Raw genomic sequence first — 15,269 nt, forward strand, 5'->3', positions numbered from 1 at the left:
TGTGTCGTTGAACAGAAAGACCCTGGAGCCTGTTAAAATATTCTTGTCCGACAGCTATTTGCTCAAGTCCTTCTCTGAAATCATTTTACAGATGAATTCAGTCTATCACGAGTACAGGCCCCAGAGATTCATTCAATGGCACAACATTGGTTTGATTGATGGAGTGTGAATGGCTATCTGAGATAAGTAGATTCTTTGTCTTACTCGCCAATGCAAATATTAAAATAACAAACCTTGATGTGATGGGAGAAGTGATTGATATAGACATACATTTTCATATAAAAAAAAAGAGAGACAAACAGACTAATCTACAGCTATGAGACTCGTTAAAGCCTGAGAGGATGTACGGTAGTCCTTGGAGAAGACACTAGAGGTCGACCAATTAAATCGGAATGGCCGATTAATTAGGGCCGATTTAAAGTTTTCATAACAAATCGGAAATCGGTAATTTTGGATGCCGATTTATTTAATCTTTATGAAACGAGGCAAGTCAGTTAAGAACATATTCTTACTTTCAATGACGGCCTAGGAACGGTGGGTTAACTGCCTTGTTCAGGGGCAGAACGACAGATTTTTACCATGTCAGCTCAGGGATTCAATCTTGCAACCTTACGGTTAACTAGTCCAACGCTCTAACCACCTGCCTCACAAGGAGCCTGCCTGTTACGCGAATTCAGTAAGAAGCCAAGGTAAGTTGCTAGCTAGCATTAAACGTAATCAATCATAATCACTAGTTATAACTACACATGGTTGATGATATTACTAGTTTATCTAGCGTGTCCTGCGTTGAATTTAATCGATGCGGTGCACATTCGCGAAAAAGGACTGTCATTGCTCCAACGTGTACCTAAGCATAAACACCCATGCTTTCTTAAAATCAATACACAGACATATATTTTTAAACCTGCATATTTAGCTAAAAGAAATCCAGGTTAGCAGGCAATATTAACCAGGTGAAATTGTGTCACTTCTCTTGCGTTCATTGCACGCAGTCAGGTTATATGCAACAGTTTGGGCCGCCTGGCTCATTGCGAACTAATTTGCCAGAATTTTACGTAATTATGACATAACATTGAAGGTTGTGGAATGTAACAGGAATATTTAGATTTATGGATGCCACCCGTTAGATAAAATACGGAACGGTTCTGTATTTCACTGAAAGAATAAATGTCTTGTTTTCGAGATGATAGTTTCCGGATTCTACCATATTAATGACCGAAGGCTCGCATTTCTGTGTGTTATTATGTTATAATTAAGTCTATGATTTGATAGAGCAGTCTGACAGTGATGGTAGGCAGCAGCAGGCTCATAAGCATTCATTCCAACAGCACTTTCGTGAGTTTTGCCAGCAGCTCTGCTGTTTATGACTTCAAGCCTATCAACTCCTGAGATTAGGCTGGTGTAACGATGTGATGTAAAATGGCTAGCTAGTTAGCGGGGTGTGTGCTAATAGCGTTTCAAACGTCACTCGCTCTGAGACTTGGAGTAGTTGTTCCCGTTGCTCTGCATGGGTAACGCTGCTTCGAGGGTGGCTGTTGTCGTTGTGTTCCTGGTTTGAGCCCAGGTAGGAGCGAGGAAAGGGGCAGAAGCTATACTGTTACACTGGCAATATTAAAGTGCCTATAAGAACATCTAATAGTCAAAGGTTAATGAAATACAAATGGTAGAGGGAAATAGTCCTATAATAACTACAACCTAAAACTTCTTACCTGGGAATATTGAAGACTCATGTTAAAAGGAACCACCAGCTTTCATATGTTCTCATGTTCTGAGCAAGGAACTTAAACGTTAGCTTTCTTACATGGCACATATTGCACTTCTTCTCCAACACTTTGTTTTTGCATTATTTAAACCAAATTGAACATGTTTCATTAGTTATTTGAGGCAAAATAGATTTTGATGTATTATATTAAGTTAAAATAAGTGTTCATTCAGTATTGTTGTAACTGTCATTATTACAAATACATTTTAAAAACCGGCCGATTAATCGGTATCGGCTTTTTTTGTCCTCCAATAATCGGTATCGGCGTTGAAAAAACATAATCAGTCGACCTCTAGAAGACACATTCATCTCCAGTCCACTCAAACAATATTTCAAAAAGGAAAGAGAAACATGACTCCAATAGTGTGGAACCTGTATATTCCAAACTTGCCATTTCTAGAAATCATGGAAGGCAGCAAAAAAATATTCATAGCAAGCCTCAGATCTGCCTCAGCGTGATCCACCCTACCAAGACAAAAGCATAGCACCTGAGCGCTATAAGCTCCACACTTCCTGTGACCTGAAGGTATAGAAGACCACCAAATAAAGCACATAATCGGTCTACTCCCCTGAGACAGTTCCAGAGCAGTGTCCCCTTACGCTAATGCCCTCCAGTCCAGTGGTGGTAGAGCATCACAGAGCATCTCTGAGGGCGGTCCAGACAACTCACAGGTCATTGCTAATCTCCTGATAGATGAAGCCTAAGGACCCCCGGCCATCCATCACACCCCTGCGACACGTCTCCCACTGGGCCAGCTTTACACACTCCAAAGAGTTAAACACGGACCCAAAAGACCCAAAGATCATCCATCACTCAAAAAACTAGCAGCCCCTCCGCTCCCTTCCAGACGATGTGGGCTTTAACAACACCAAGGGGGCTTGCTTTCTTAACAGAAGGAAAACCGTTCTGTGTTGTAGGGGCTATGGAGGGTAGGCAGGGAGGGAGATGTTTGGTGAGAACATATCTAGGGCTGCTCTGCTCTATAGCTCAGCTCCAGGGCCTCTGTTGATCATTAAACATCCATTTGAGAAGCAGTGGGGGAAAGTTAACTGTCATTTAAAGCACAGAGGGTGGTGAGGGAGATTTTTTACCCCTTAGAAATACCAAAGGCATACATTAATCGAGCGGGTCAGCTAACACAACCTAACACAATGTCATTTGTTCCAGTCTCCATCCATTTATCTCAGTTGCTATAAAAAAGAGGAAGACGGATGAAAAAGCTACAATGAACATTTACAATTAACTACCAAATCAAACAAACTCATCACCCTCCTCTTCCTCCTTACGTATCCCTCTTTCCTTCTCTTCCTCCCATTCTCTCCTTCTCCATCTGTTTGTTCCTAACTTTTGACAGTGAGCGTGTCAGAAAACAGAAAAAGACAGCTGTCAAACCGGCCCCTTGTGATTGAGGATGGCAGGTGAGCTTCTCTCTCTCCCTCTGTGTCTTCTCTCTCTCTTTCTCTGATGCGATTGTGCGTGAGCACAGGAAGCAGGCATCTCTTTTCATTATGTGTCATCTGGGTTGTGGCGGGCCGTAGCGGGCAGAGGAGAGCTGCGTTCACTTTATTACCAAAAGGCAGGATGATCAGGGCCACTAACCCTTGGGAGAACGCTACCCCTGGCATTTACATCCACCGCCTGTGGGGCTTTTGTCCCAAATGGCTCCCTATTCCCTATATAGTGCACTACATCTGACCAGAGCCCTGGTCAAAAGCAGTACACTATATAAGGAATCGGGTGCCAACAGACCATCACCATTGACCTGTCCTGTAGGCCGGCCCCCTGCGTTACAGCAACCTGGGCTTCAACTAATGGATGTGAGCGATGTACATTTCAGAAGAAATAGAAACAAAATGAAAAGAATGAGGGAGGGAAGAGGCTTTTCCTCTTTCTTGACATAAATTGTCATCCGTTTGTAAGGAAGGAATGGTTTGTGTGTGTGTCCATCTGTTTGATTCCTCACGGTTTCATTGTGTTCGACATCCCTATTAGGCGATGTTTGACAAGACATTAAAGGAAATAAATCTAAATAAACTCAGCAAGGCTACACTCAGCAAGGCATTCTTTCACAGCAGAGCAACAGCTGCATTGCATAGAAAATAAACAATCTTTATGACAGAAAAACAAAAGGCCCTTGGTTGCTCAAAACAGTGCTTCCCACAAAGCTTTCGAAGAGGCCTCCAGAAATCTAGTTGGATTTTGTAAATAACCAATAACTCAAATAGAAGTTCAAGAAAATGGCTTAATCCATTGATCTTTTTGCTTATTATTTTACAATACTATAATTACACAAGATGCTACTTGAAGCATGTAGGCCTATTGTGTAGTTTCTTCTTGAGTTATCTTTATAAAAGAGCTGGTTTTGATGGTCATATCAAGTATAGGCCTAGTGTATACTTTTAATCTGAGAGACAATAGCAAACAAAAAGTGTGCTGTAAAGATTTTAATCTTAGATCCTATAATTCTTTTTTTTTTTTTATGTCAGAAAATAAATAAATACAAGTCAGCGTATTTAAATAAGCTCCCACCAAAACCCCCAAGTGGACACTACTCACACTGCAACAAGCACTTTTCACATTTCTCTACTTACACACCTTTCAAACCAAGACGTTTTCCTGCAAAAAACAGCATCCAGACAACCTTTTGACGACATTTCTTTATATATAAAAAGGTATTGCCGGCGACAAAGCCTCTACGCTGCTTTTAGACAAGCGTGGAGACTCGTCTTGATATATCAATCCATGTCAGATTTTATTTTCACTGAATCTCCATTTGGATATTAGTTAGGCTGCAATTAGGCTGTAGAAATGTTAGCTAAGTTGAGGTGAATGCTGCTCATGATCATCTAGTCCATTTGGCTCATTTAAAAATAAATAATAATATTGCCAGCACGTTATGTAGTTTAACAAGTGGATTGTTTTGCTCTTCACTTGCAAGTCACTTAATAGTCGAGGCCTAGTCCCTACCAAAAGCTTGTGATGGGTCTTAATCAATCAATGGGATTTTGTTTCACTGAATCTCCATTTGAACATTTGGTTAAGTCTCTGGCTGGGTAAATAAGGGGAGGTAATACAGCTGGTTAGTCATTTGTTCATCGATCACTGAATAAGAAATATTTAGCATGCAATAATGTAGCTTAAATCAAGTGTAGGTTTCATTTTTTGCTGGATCGCATTCAGGGCAACTCAAATAGCCTGCGGAGGTTGTGAAATATGAACACGAGACTCACACGCTTTTGAAAATATAGATTGCTATTATTTTCTATTGGTATCATGATGACAATACCCTCAATGTAGGACCCTATTCCTGCTCCCTAACGAAGCGGAGTGAGGGTAGGAAAGAGATGAAACCTGTATCTAAAAAGCATAGGCTTGCCTTGGGGCTCTGTTTTAAAAATATTACTTTTTATATGACATCAGTTCCACACGTTGCCATGTGTGCAAAATATTATTCAAATGTATTTCTATTTTTCTCATTATAATTCTTAACCTTCTATAAAATATGTGTGTTGACTGTGATAAGGGTCTTGTCTGTTTAATTAACAAAATAACTTTTGATATCATGTACATGGCGCTACCATGTAGCATATAGGCTGCACAGACCAGCAACATAATTGAACTCAAAATATGCCATTCTATTCTTTTGAAAATAGATTTTATTAGTCTTATAGTGTTTCTTACAACCTGTCCAAAACAAATGAATAATGGATTTCTTTGTGATGGTGTATATTCAATGGATTTTTTCAAATAGACGTCCACCCACATCAGCCCACGTCTGCTCCCACTCCAAAATGTGCCGGCATGTGCACTGGAGATAGAAACAACTTATCCCGGCAAGAATGTGGTAAAATTGGACTGTATGAATTGGACTCTTAAAAAAAACATTGCCTACATTTTTTTTTTACAGGCAACATACTGTAAAGTCTGTCTGTAAAGGGTATTACTTTGGGGATTTTGGTTTGAATTATGGCAGCCTACCAACTCTTGTCAATCCCAACTAAATCTGCATTTGCAATCCAACATAAGCACTCTCTCACACAAACACATACGCACAGAATATTGATGCTGCATTAAATAACTGGCAAAAAAAACATTTACAGTGGTCTGCAATGAACAGCATTCCTATTATATAGCCCAGCAGCACCCTTCCCCTCTCAGGACAAAACTGGTTGGGGGATGGGGGCTGGTAACTCAAGTTCTCTCCATTGAAATGCAGCCACTTTGATATGTAAATCGACAGTTACAACAACACAAAAATGCTAGAAATCACACTAGCATAGGCCTACATTGAAGCCATTTGCACCCGAGCTGATGTGAGATGAGATGGCACTTCCCCTGGAGACCCCGGGCTTCAACAAATGGACCAACCCGCAGAAAGAGCATCTGGGGCAGGGGAGTGGGGGCATGGGAGGGACAACGGAACATTTGTCCCAATGAATTCCCCAAGCCCATCCCAACACTGACATGAAATGAATGAAAGTTACTCCTCCGGTTCCTAGACAGGTATTTAAAACAAATGAGTTATGATTTAGATTTTACCATCACTTGTAAAAAAAATAAAATAAAAAAAACACACCTTTATTTAACTAGGCAAGTCAGTTAAGAACAAATTCTTATTTACAATGATGGCCTACCCCGGCCAAACCCTAACCGGGACTACGCTGGGCCAATTGTGCGCCGCCCTATGGTCCTAGTTGTGCAATACAGCCTGGAATCAAACCAGGGTCTGTAGTCTGTAGCCGTAGACCGCTGCGCAACTCAGGAGCCTATAGGCCCTACCAGCAGCCGATTTTCTCCAATAACCTTGTTAAAAATGCTTAGATTTTCTCAACTGCATTTCCAATCCTGATTTGACCTAGTTAAATAGACTACATCACCAGCATAGAAAATGGAATGGGCCAACACACAACATTACCCTCCTGTAGTGAGTTGAGTGGTGTGTCTACAGGTAAGGTATACTGCCTCACCTCTGTGATATATAGGCTAGCTAGAGCTAGACTAATCACTAATGAACTTATAATGACTGGTCAAGCTCTTTGCCAGATGTATGCTCCGCTTGGAATCCTATGCTATTTGCTTATTGCTTCCCATAGAGCCCAATATGCTTGTTAGGGTGCTTGCTTTGGCATTTGGCCTCGTTTATGTTGACTTATGATGATGATTCATAAACGGAATCCTCCATGAAAGATGATGAGGACTTTATATTCTCCCTTCTCTTATTAGATGGCCTGCCCTGCTCTAAAAGACGAGCTAATCTATGGAATTAGTGCACGGTAACTGTGTGAGGACTGATTTAATACAAGTCTACACATTTTGTCATGAGGCTAGGACAGAATGTTGCAGTTTTAAAGCTTATTTCCTGCTATTCTACACTTTTACCATGGGGCAGAGAAAGAAAATGTGCTGTTTTATAGCTTCTCATGCTTTTGTTCACAGTTTGCCATGAGGCTGAGATAGAATTCTGCAGTTTTAATGCTAATTTCCTGGAATTCTACACATTTTGCTACCATATGCTATCTGGGGGTTTTGTTGTGCGTGTGTCCCATCACACATGGCTGACTTAGATATCTGTGAATTATACATGTTCAGTGAAATGATCTCATTTTACAGCCGCAGAATGGAGAGGAAGATGAAGACAGCAACTGACTTGCAGCTACTTAGGTCGTTGTGTCCTCGAGATTAGGCTATGGCTAATGGGGTAATGGGAGATGTTACATTTATTTGACAGTCTATTGCTCCACTTCTGTACTTGATAGCGTGTTACCTAGACAAAGAATTTGCCAAACCACCCTACTGCACATACATTTTTATTTTATTCCTAATCCAACATGACTATGCTACTTGTCTCTTTTACAGTGCTAACCCAAAACCTCATCTACACAGGTGACATCTAGACTAATTACCAAAGCCAGGTCAACAACGCTTCATTCAGAGACCAACAGAATAAAACCTATAATAACATATTTCAGGTAGTAGGCCTAGCCCTCAATCCATCCATTATAGCCTAACTATATTTTTAAAAGCACAGTAGTTTGAATAAACCAAATTCACTGAATTCAGAGCAACGATGGCCGCCGAAGAAGTCCACATCTGGATAAACCTCATGCAACTTTTCCAATATCCCAAGGACCAGAATCGCTTAATGTAAGAACCACTGATGTCTGTTAAAATGCAATTATTTCAGGTTGTAAAATATTTAGGCTGGTATACCAAGCAGTAGCAGATATACCTAATTTTCACAGATTGCTTGGCATTGACATCACAACTATAGACCAATCTGTAAGTGTTCTTAAAATGGAGTGAAATTCGGTAAAATGTCCGTTAGTGACCGCAACGATATCGTTAGGAATGAAGTGTATTTTCTCAACTCAGCCTAAAAAAAAAAAACACCGACACCCTCATCGCAAGTAACCTAACTAGCACCCAGACGGCAGGACGGCGTGTTAGACTAATGTTGGAATACTCACATTTGGGGGCGAATAGTCCTAAATGGTGATTGACAAATATTGCAGTTCGGCACCGAAGTAACACAGAGAGAGTGGTTACCCCTTCAGCAGGCTATAGGCCACCCTCAAACTCGGTATACGCAGCGGGCAACACAAAGACGTCCGTGGTTCCGATGCATGCTCCCCTTACGAGGGACAGATCGTGTTGTTTCTTGTGGCAGGTATCTCTCTCTCTCTCCATGTCCATGCGCCCCCAAGGACCTGACGAACTCTTCCATAGCGAGCTGATGTTCGAAACTATTAGGCCTAATCAATAGGTTTCTTCCATATCCCTCTCTCACGCATCCACATTTTCCTTTCGAGTGGACGCAATGAATTCAACAACTGCACGGCTGTAATTTTAGGCTATAGTAAACGATGCGAATGAGAAGCAAATCAGCTCATATCCTAAAACAAATGCAGGGAGTCGTCTTCCACGATGATGTCAATGTATTATGAAAGTCGCCTAAAACAATGCTGAAACATTCTAGAATGAGACTTCAGTTCGGGGGTCTCAGGTCGGGCTTGTGCTCCAGTCAATCTCTTCCCTCCTCTATCTACACACCGCTGAGCCAGAGCCAGTCGAACTCCCCATACAAACAAGAGAAGAAACCGTGAGCCGGTTCTCTGCTCTGCAGCAGCTGGCTTTCAATGGGCCAGCCTAAAACCTGGCGTGGATCTGGCAGAAGGCAGGGACTGGTGATCTTAGCAGTTCTGTATAGGACCTGCCTGTACACTAGAAGGAATATGGCCCCCAAAGGATGTGATGGACCTGGTGCCTGGATTTTGATAGTGATAATATTATTAAAAAATATATATTTTTCACCTTTATTTAACCAGGTAGGCCAGTCGAGAACTCATTTACAACTGCGACCTGGCCAAGATAAAGCAAAGCAGTGCGACAAAAACAACAACACAGAGTTACACATGGGATAGACAAACATACAGTCGATAACACAATATAAAAAAATCTGTATACAGTGTGTGCAAATAATAGGCACAGTCAAATACATATTTCTAAATTCCTCTAAACACAGTGTTTCATATAGGGCTCTGTTAAATATGTAATTCCTTGCAAAGTGGGCTATTGTTGCACTCAGTATCAGCTAATAGCTTACAGAAGTTGTCACTACTAAAGACAAACTATAAAAGGGAAAAGGCAGCTATGTTAATACATGATTAATCCCAACTGGACCTGATGAATAATCTGGACAGAGGGGGGAAAGCCACACCGGGAAGGTAATAAGATTATGTGGGGCCACTGCTGATGGAAAAACATAAGCAATCCACCCAGCACATGAAGCCATAACATCTAAACACATCCAACTTAAACACAAACCAAACAGCATCCCTCTAGTAATCCCCGGGCCAATAGGAACTGTTTGTCTACCTGTTTATATAGTTTTCCCAGCTGTGTCTGTATGCCCTGTCAACATGACCACAATGTCACTGCTGTGCATAACTCCCAAAGCAAGTCCTCTGATGACAACATGTCATATTGGATTACAGGCAAGAAATTGTAATTTCCTGTTGTTTTATTATAGCCTTGTTATGTGGGAACATCAAATGTGAACTGTATATGTCTTGTCGTCGTTATAGACAACAATGGATGCACTGGAGGGCAAAATTATATCCGTCAACTGGATTGAGCTCAACAGGTTTATGGTAATTCTTTTCAGTTTCCCAGAATTCCCAGGCTGTTTCCCTTTGAACATAATATCACACTATTATTAATACCAGTGTCAGTTTCTGGACCATTACTTTCCACTATTTATAGAAGTAATCTTTGTTTAAACATTGTGAAATGAAATAACAGAATTACAGACTCTGTTACTAGTGCATGTTGACACAGAATACATTATTACCCCTCAAAAAATGGAGTCTACTTTCTAACAAAAAAAAAAAAACACAACAGCAAAGTTTGAAGCAAAGTTATTGTCCTGAATGAAGATGAATTTCCTCTCTTTTCTCCCCCTAGCCAAAGTACATTGCTAGGTCAGTGGGCTCTGTTACACGTGGCTTCAATAAAAAGCCGGTCTCCTGGCCGCACAGGGGAAATGCGAATTTGGGTCAAATTCACCAGGTGGAAAGTGAGAGGATTAGTGAGGAGCTCTCATGTTTTCCACAGCATAATTTTACATAATAAAGAATAGCGCAGTAAGACAAAACAGATGTAGGCTAATGATGGTAATCCGCTGGCACATATTCCTATTTAGAGAAATAATGTTTATGTATAGAAAGTATAAACACAATACTTTATTTGAACTGACCTGCGAAGTGCCTGAAATATTTGTGTGTTTTATTATTCAGGGGCTGTGATCAATGCCATACTGTATATGTCCAAAAGACACACCAGTAGCCACTTCCCTGTATTTTCAGAACACTTATGGTGCTCGCAGAAAATGCTTATTCTTGCTGTTACACTGTAGCTGCATGTTGTTGCCCTTACTCAACACGATGTTTCAGTATAATTGTTTCTTTATTCGGTGCAAGCTTGTGAAGAATAGCTCAGCTCCCACCCATACATATGCATCAACTCACCCTGGAGTCTTTCTCACGATTGTCAGGTTTCCCTGTTTTCCTCAGTAATGAAGCCACAGAATGAGTGAAAGGAAGAAACCAACAGTAACAGAATACTGTATCATATTGAAGCACTAAGACAGTCTTTCCCTTCCCACTGCTTGTGTTGCACAATATGATCATCTCGGAGATCCGTTATTATGTGTTTTTATCCTAAAGTGTGTAACAAACTTCTCACATTGAGAGGAATTTGATGATTTGATTTGAACTTTCAACACTCATGTAGCCGATAAGAAGAGGGGGACTACATATACAATATTTCATATTTCATCTGAGAAATAATCTGATGATGAATCTTCAGATGCTATGCTCAAGTGTTTTGAATTTTTGTGTGACTGTCTGAAAAAAAGTCCCATGTCTCACTGTCTCCCATTCCTCCACCCCTACATATTTTCTTTGATTTCAATTCCCATGGATGTGTGTGTCCCCCTCCCCCAATGCGTTGTTCACATTATGGACAAAACCTCATGCAGGATTGTGGACTGTTTCAACCAACCATAACACAGTTAATAAGAGAGTACTGGAGAGTGTTGTGGTAAATATGTCTTGAGTCATTGTTCTGTGGTTTTACTCATTATGATCAAAAGCCCGACAGTTCTAAGGCAATCTGAAGTGAGAGGGAAAAAGACCTAAATTGAGGCTAAAAGTAGGTTTGAGGGATTTGCCCTGGCATTCGATAAATGCTTGTTCCATTCAGACAACAAACACTCAGTTGAAGCCAGTTCCATGTGCCCCTCGGATTCACAACATATTTCCTTTTCAATCTATTATGTGTGCTTCTCTTTAAGTTGAATTATTATCAGCGGTACCAAACACGTTGCCATAGTGCTCCAGGATAAACCACCTGAATGGCAATCCCATTTTGGACCAAAAGGAGAAGTCTTTCAAGATTGATGGAAAGCTATGTCAAGGAAGATGTTATTGTATCACTAGATTATCACTAGATTGTGTGGTGATTATATTAATCTTCTTGTTTGTGATAGTCATTTCTATTCACGATACAGGGCAAAAAGTTCCTCATTCAAAATCAAACGTTCAATCGTAGATCTGACTCAATTTAAACCATCAACTGAATTGCAGTACTTGCAAGGAAGTGACTACAACACCCTCTTTTGTGTTTCAAAAGCGCACAGCTATACTGCCATACTCTCCTTTTCTGAAACCACTTCTATTCGTCCTCCACATCTATCCCCACAGGACTTCCAACCGACTGCAGCCAGCCAGGCAGCCCCAGATGACAGAAGTTAGATCAAGCATAGAAGAAGAATCCAGGTCTTGAGTCCACATCGGATGAAATCTGACAAGCAACACGGATCCAGACTTGTCCACTCTCAAGATCTTCTTCCTTGGCTCACATACCTTTTCCTTCCCTCTATCATCCAAGAGAGTTTTGGACCTACGCAAAATGTTCTGAAGACTGACATAATAAATAAAGCCATGCAAATAAACTGGGGGAAAACATTTTATCTTTCAAACTTTTGGGCTGTACTTCAATCATCTAACATTATAGTCCCTGATCATTGAATATGTCCCTGATCTTTATTAATATCTGCTATATTAACCTGTGCTATAATTTTGGACTTTGAATATAAGACTGGATAAATAACCACTTTTATCAACATGTAAAAAAAATTTCAGCTAAGACGGTGTAAACAAATAAAAGGTTGATAATAGCTTCAAGTTTCAGTTTATTCGCCTTGTGCACAGGATACAACAGGTGTAAAACAGTGCAGTGAAATCCATACCTTGAGAACTCTTTCCAACAATGCAGTGATAATGATAATAATAATATAGATAATAATAGAACATAGAATAACAATTAAAAAGCAATAACTAGGATGTGAGTTAGAAACACGAGAATGCAAGTTTATACAGTACAGGTCAGTGCCAGTACCTTATTCAATGTGATGGAGTGGTTGAGGTGGGTTTATACATAAAACGTGACTGGTAGTAGGATATGCAAATAAACAGCTGAAAAGTGACAGGTAGCAAGAATATATAAATACGTATGGTAATATACTAATGGCAATATATACTGTACATGTAAACAGGAGTAATGGTGACCAGTAGCAGGATAAATAGATACATACTAATGGCAATCAATAATCAATGGACAGCAGTGTAATGGAGTAAGATATCTAGTCAATAATCATTTTAGCAGCAGCATTGGTTGTGTCTGAGTGGGTAGAGGCCTGTGGATGGACATAGAGTCAGTGTGGACAGTGTGGGAGAGGGAGAGCAGAAGTTGTTAGCCATTTAACAGTCTTATGGCCAGAGGATAGAGAAGCTGTTTTTCGGAGTCTGTTTGTCTGAGCCTTGATGTACCGGTACTGACTGCAGGACGAGAGCATAGAGAACAGTCCACGTATTGGGTGGCTGGAGTCTCTGGCAATTTTTAGGGCCCCAGTGATGTGATGGGGCATGCGCAGCACCCTCTGTAGGCCCTTCTGGTCGCGGGCGGTGCAGTTGCCATACCAGATGGTGATATAAACAGTCAGGAGGCTCTCAATGGTGCAGCTGTAAATGTTCCTGAGTATCTGAGGGGCCATGTCAAATTGTTTCAGCCTCCTGAGAGAGAAGAGGCGTTGCTGTGACTTCGTCACAACTGTTCTGCTGTAAGAGAATGTTAAGTCCTCAGTGATGTGGACACAGAGGAACTTAAAGCTCTTGACCCTGGGAGTACAGGAGGGGGCTAAGCACACACCCCTGGGGGGCCCCGTGTTGAGGATCAGTGTGGCTGAGGTGTTGTTTCCTACTTTCACCACGGAGCGTCAGGAAGTCCAGGATCCAGTTGCAGAGGGAGGTGTTCAGTCGCAGGGTCCTGAGCTTGGTGACAAGCTTGAAGGGCGCTATGGTGTTGAACACTGAGCTGTAGTCGATGAACAGCATTCTTACATAGGTACTCCTTTTGTCCAGGTGAGAAAGGACAGTGTGGAGTGCAGATGAGATTGCATCGTCTGTAGATCAGTTGGGATAGTATGCAAATTTGATAACATTTCTAAAAACCTGTTTTTACTTTGTCATTACGGGGTATTGAGTATAGATTGATGAAGACAAACATGTATTCAATCCATTTTAGAATAAGGCTGTATGTAATGTGTTTACATTACAAACTGTTACAGACCTATATCTATCTGACCCTGCCTTTCTAAAATCTTCGAAAGCCAAGTTAACAAACAGATCACCGACCATTTCGAATCCCACCGTACCTTCTCCGTACCTTCTCCGCTATGCAATCTGGTTTCCGAGCTGGTCATGGGAGCATCTCAGCCACGCTCAAGGTCCTAAACAATATCATAACCTCCATCGATAAAAGACAATACCTTGCAGCCGTATTCATCGACTTGACCAAGGCTTCGACTCTGCCAATCACCGCATTTTTATCGGTAGACTCAACAGCCTTGGTTTCTCAACTGACTGTCTCGCCTGGTTCACCAACTACTTCTCAGATAGAGTTCAGTGTGTCAAATCGGGGGGCCTGTTGTCCAGACCTCAGGCTGTCTCTATGGGGGTGCCACAGGGTTAAATTCTCGGGCCGACTTTTTTCTCTGTATACATCAATGATGCCGCTCTTTCTGCTGGTGATTCTCTGATCCACCTCTACGCAGACGACACCATTCTGTATACTTCTATCCCTTCTTTGGACACTGTGTTAACAAACCTCCAGACAAGCTTCAATGCCATATAACACTCCTTCCGTGGCCTCCAACTGCACTTAATTGCAAGTAAAATTAAATCCATGCTCTTCAACCGATCGCTGCCCGGATCCGCCCGCCCGTCTAGCATCACTACTCTTGACAGTTCTGACTTAAAATATGTGGACAACTACAAATACCTAGGTGTCTGGTTAGACTGTAAACTCTCCTTCCAGACTCACATTAAGCATCTCCGATCCAAAATTAAATCTAGAATCAGCTTCCTATTTCGCAACAAAGCATCCTTCACTCATGCTGCCAAACATACCCTCATAAAACTGACTATCCTACCGATCCTTGACTTCGGCGATGTCATTTACAAAATAGCCTCCAACACTCTACTCAGTAAATTGGATGTAGTCTATCACAGTGCGATTCGTTTTATCACCAATGCCCCATATACTACTGACGACTGCGACCTGTATGCTCTTGTTGACTGGCCCTCGCTTCATATTCGTCGCCAAACCCATTGGCTCCAGGTCATCTATAAGTCTTTGCTAGGTAAAGCTCTGCCTTATCTCAGCTCACTGGTCACCAAAGCAGCACCCACCCGTAGCACGCGCTCCAGCAGGTATATTTCACTGGTCACCCCCAAAGCCAACTCCTCCTTTGGCCGCCTTCTCCTTCCAGTTCTCAGCTGCCAATGACTGGAACAAATTTCAAAAATCACTGAAGCTGGAGATTCTTATCTCCCTCACTAATTTTCAGCATCAGCTGTCAGAGCAGCTTACCGATCATTGCACCTG

At 41.4% G+C, this 15,269-nt stretch overlaps 1 protein-coding gene across 8 annotated transcripts in view; it reads right to left on the reverse strand.

Moving 5' to 3' along the window:
• LOC110530452 (adhesion G protein-coupled receptor L2) overlaps positions 1-8,983 on the reverse strand; it is a 149,572-nt gene extending 140,589 nt beyond the window's left edge. For all 8 annotated transcript variants that reach the window (XR_016482582.1, XM_036986080.2, XM_036986075.2 and 5 more), the window contains exon 1: positions 8,231-8,983. The gene's annotated coding sequence lies outside the window, so the exon portion shown is untranslated. The remainder of the gene's footprint in view (positions 1-8,230) is intronic.
• Between the last annotated feature and the right edge of the window lie 6,286 nt (positions 8,984-15,269).

Source organism: Oncorhynchus mykiss, chromosome 8 (assembly GCF_057628025.1).
Source record: "Oncorhynchus mykiss isolate SJ-2025 chromosome 8, ASM5762802v1, whole genome shotgun sequence".
Classification (NCBI taxonomy): Eukaryota; Metazoa; Chordata; class Actinopteri; order Salmoniformes; family Salmonidae; genus Oncorhynchus; species Oncorhynchus mykiss.